The 4551-nt window shown below is 42.5% G+C and overlaps 1 long non-coding RNA gene across 1 annotated transcript; it reads left to right on the plus strand.

Annotated features, from left to right (window-relative positions):
• The first annotated feature begins 1277 nt into the window (after positions 1–1277).
• LOC119798583 lies at positions 1278–2709 on the plus strand. The gene is made up of 3 exons (XR_005282740.1): positions 1278–1735; positions 1804–1884; positions 1954–2709. It is a non-coding gene; the product is annotated as an uncharacterized LOC119798583 (long non-coding RNA).
• Positions 2710–4551: the final 1842 nt, after the last annotated feature.

The following is a 4551-nucleotide window of genomic DNA, read 5'->3' on the forward strand; positions in this document are numbered from 1 at the left end:
TGTTTCAGTTGGTGCTGCCAAGTGTGCTAATTAAGGATGTTCTGACTAAAGTCCATGAAGAGCATGGTCACCAGGGAGTGGAGCGAACGTTGGCGCTCTTACGGTCCCGGTGTTATTGGCCTCATATGGCCTCTGATGTGGCTCAATGGTGCCAGGCTTGTGAGAGATGCCAAGTGGCAAAGGATGTTCACCCTAAAGCTTATGGCTATATGGGACATTTACTGGCATCACGTCCTAATGAAATTTTGGCCATTGATTATACCACCTTAGAGCCCACCCATAATGGGTTGGAAAATGTTTTGGTCTTGACGGATGTTTTTAGTAAATATACTGTTGCTGTCCCTACACGGGATCAGCGAGCGGCCACTGTGGCTAAGGTTTTGGTGTCTGAATGGTTTTACAAGTTTGGTGTTCCTGCTCGGTTGCACTCCGATCAGGGTCGTAACTTTGAGAGCTTGCTTATCCAGCAGCTGTGTAACTTGTACGGCATAGTAAAATCACAAACCACTCCTTACCATCCAGAAGGAAATGGCCAATGTGAGCGCTTCAATCGGACGCTGCACAATCTGTTAAGAACACTGCCTGTGTCCCGAAAAAGAGATTGGCATGCCTGTTTGCCCCAGGTTCTCTATTGTTATAATACAACTCCTCACCAGTCTACTGGAGAGTCACCATTTCTCTTAATGTTTGGGCAGGAACCTAGATTGCCCCTGGATTTTCTTTTGGGTAGAGTCGAGAGTCCAGTTGGTGGTTCTGTCCATGAGTGGGTTCAAGAACATCAAGCTCGGTTGCAGGTAGCCTTTGATGGGGCTAGGGAGCACCTGAAACATGCTGCAGATCGTCGAAGGCAGACTCATGATACTCAGGTGAAACATCAGCCACTAAAGGAAGGGCAACTCGTTTTTTTGCGTGACTTTACTGCTAGGGGGCCTTATAAGACAAGGGACCGATGGAGCTCTGTGAAGTACAAGGTATTGAGGGCACCAAAGGAGGGTGGCTCTGTTTACACCATTGTGCCTCTGGATGACCAAACTAAAGTAAGACAGGTGCACCGTACCATGTTAAAACCTGTGGTTGGTGTTGTTCCTCCTGATCACATTTCTCCCCATAACTCGCCTCCTGTGGAAAAGGGACTGTCTGAAGATAGTGGCCCCTTTGATTATGATCTGTTTGTTTGTGAACAGCAACCCCTAGTGGTTGCTTCTGCCTTACCTTCTGGTGGGTTGCTGCCTCAAACTCCATCTCAGGACCTTGGGCCACCTTCTCAACCTGCTGCATCTATTGAACCCTCTACATCTTTGGCTGTCCCATCTACCAGCTATGCTGACCCAGTGGCCCTACGTCGCTCCAGACGTCCAACTGCTGGTCAACATACTAATGTGCACCATCTCCCACGGCCAGCAGGAGACATTCATCTTGGGGGCTCTTCTGCATCTTTGTCAACTCAGTCAGCGTTGTTTAGACCTTGGAACTGATTTTATTAGTTTTGAATCAGCCATCGTCGGGTCGACGATGCAAGAAGGGGGGGTAGAATGTAGTGGTATAGAAATATATGTATTGCTATACAAATAGCTTTCAGGTGCGAGGTTCAGGTTGGGCAAAGTGGGCGTGGTATATAAGAAGCCGCTGCGCCCAATCGGACACACGTCTTCCTCAAGCTTTGGCTGTGACTCGCGTCTCAGGGACTGACAGTCGAAAGGCATGACATCAGGTGCATGCTGCTCTGATCTTGCTGGTAGGTTTCCTCTCTCTTTGCACTATTGCTGCTCATTCACAGAAGATCTAAAACAGGTGTGATCATAGGCAAAACGCTACTGTGCGGCTCTCCTCCTCGTCGTCGGTTTGTGTGTGTGTGCGCATAGATGAGTTTGTCTGGATTGGGAGGTAAGAAGTAACGCTCATTGTTAGCGCCAATTTGTTGCAGTTTTGTTAAATAGTGACTAACTTTTACAGGTCTCCCCATATTACCATTGCTGCTCTGTTGATATTCCGGATTCTGCGCATCATCAACCTCGGATTGTGGTGGCGGCTGCACGCCCTAATTGAAGTGGTGTTTGGCGTGCGGCAGTGGCGTGCGGCACCGGCGCGCTCCGTTCACCTCCTATTGTTGTGTGGCCAGAGGGTCGCACTGGATTCGGATATTTTAATTTGTTTTTCTTTATTTTTGTCCCAGCCTGTTGGTGTGGTATAACTATTTATATATTTAGGTTGATATTGTTTTCTTTTTGTTGTACATTTTGGCTCGTTGTCTGTATTAATTGTTTTTTTTTTCTCTCTCTCTGCTGACAGTGCTGAGGCCCGGCGGCGGTGTTGGTGTGGTGACGGTGTCTTCTTTTTTTTTTGTGTGCCGTGATTCCTGAGTTTGGGTCTTCTCACTGCGTCTGGTGCTTTACAGGGGTTTTGTTTGCTGTGTTTGGGTGGATCCCGTCCTGTGGTGGCCCCCTTCCGCCGGTAACCTCAGCTACTGTAGTTACTTTTCTTTTTTTCTCTTTAGTGTTATAAAGAATTGGTTTTAAAAAGAATATTTTAAGAAGCCTCTAATAAAAAGCTGTTTGTACATTTTAAAGTTGTCTCAGATGTCTTAATCCATGCATGAGCGAACTTGTGTGTCCTATCAAAAAGGGGAGTAATATTCCTTGGGTGAAATTCCCAAGGTGGCGTTGTGGAGCAATTTTATTTGGGTTCAGAAATTTATAATTTCCCGATTTCAATCTAGTCTTGCCACACTCTGAACTTTCTGCTTCTGAATGCAGACAAAACAGAAGTTAAAGTCTTTGGACCAGAGTCTTTGAAAAGAAGCTGATTAGTCACATATTCTTTACCATACTTCAAGTTGACAGACAGGTTTTATTTATGTACTTGTATGATTTTTTTTTTTTTTTGCATGTCCTGTCTTACAGTATGGCTATCAAGAGCTGCAGCTATTGAATTAGGTGTTGGATCTCAATAAAAGGCAGAAATATTTCAAATTGGTGGCACCTCCTTAATCCATCTGACAGCTCTCTTCCCACCATTCCCTCAACATGCATTCAAACTTCCAACGTGACTCTTCTGAGCATGCTGCCTCCATCACGTCCATATTGTTACACAGCAACTAATCCTGTTTTTCAAATCCCCTCACCTTGGACTAAATGGAGGAAATCCTTTTGCTGCTGCACATTTCTCTATATGATTCGGCATACAGGATTTCTCCGCCCTCGAGACTGCCTTTGTCTTCTTTCAGCCTAAGTCATCTACTTAAATCCCTATGCTGCATTCATAATCAGAAATGTCTCAAGTTTATAATTGAATGCATTGTTGTGCTAAGTATCTCAAGCAGGCACAAAATCATAGAGACAAATAGGACAACCCCCTATTTTCTTTCCTTTCTTTTGCTTTCACAAAGTTAGTGCTTTATTTATTGCTCAGTTTGTTTATTGATAGAGATAAGGAATTTATGATGACATCCACTTTCCTGTAAAGCCAAATTGTTATATAAAGAAAGAGAAGAAGATGGCTTTACTAATGCATGCATGTATCCCTGCACTGCATAAGTAAAGGGATTTTCTATCTGTTGAAATGTAATGTATGTAATATGCCGAACATGACAAATGTTTACAGTAGCAGGATGAGGCCTTCTCAATATTGTACATAGGAGTAACCACCCTAATCACAAATAACAAATGATTAAGTTGTATAAGTGTGTTAAAATGAGGGCATGAAATAGTTATTCACTGCTTACTGCTCAACTGAATACCCATAAATGCTTTAGTGGCATCATGGGATTTCATCAAGGTTGCATCTTTAATGACGTCTGCTCATACATTCTGTCCCTTAGGGTATATGTATATGTATATGTGAGCTCTTGGCTGTTAAGGTTAACATTTTGTAAGTGTAAGTAATGATACTGCATACGAGTGGGGCTAGAAGATTAAAGAAGAGCATTTTGCATAGGTCCGGTAACTGACAAAAAGATTTGCACAAGTGTCAAGCACTTCCATGTCTTTCTTTTTTTTCATTGGATCATTGGATATAATAAGCAGAATAACAAAAAGTAGTTATATTTAACTGCCTTTTCTTACTATTTAGAGCTGGTATAGTGTTTATTAATTTGATTATTTACAAATAAAGGCAAAGGTTCTAAGTGTTATGTTAGTTTTACTTTATTACAGAGAAATAAATTTGACTGAACATTTTGGGACCAAAGTTATTTTTAAACTGGTTTGCATGACTTCAAGTGAAATAAATACTTTATTCATTAAAGTATGACTAAGCAAAGCACTAAGACATGTTCTGTAGCTGCAGCAGGTTGTTACACATCTCAGTATGAATTTCTGAATATCTATCCTTTACGAAAACTCAGTCACCTTGCTTAATCTGAATACACCAAAACACCAGTGCCTAGCTTCTATCCCTTCAATGTCATGATCTGCCCTGATAGCTCACCTTAATTACTCATGCCTTTCACCTGCGTAACTCTGTCCAGCTTCTAATTATCACTCATCTCGTTAACCTTCAGGTTTCCCTTATATTTGGCTCAGTTTCAGCTATCATGGCCAGAGAAATATCAGC

The sequence above is a fragment of the Cyprinodon tularosa genome, unplaced genomic scaffold (assembly GCF_016077235.1).
Source record: "Cyprinodon tularosa strain WSP-4 unplaced genomic scaffold, ASM1607723v1 ctg63, whole genome shotgun sequence".
Classification (NCBI taxonomy): Eukaryota; Metazoa; Chordata; class Actinopteri; order Cyprinodontiformes; family Cyprinodontidae; genus Cyprinodon; species Cyprinodon tularosa.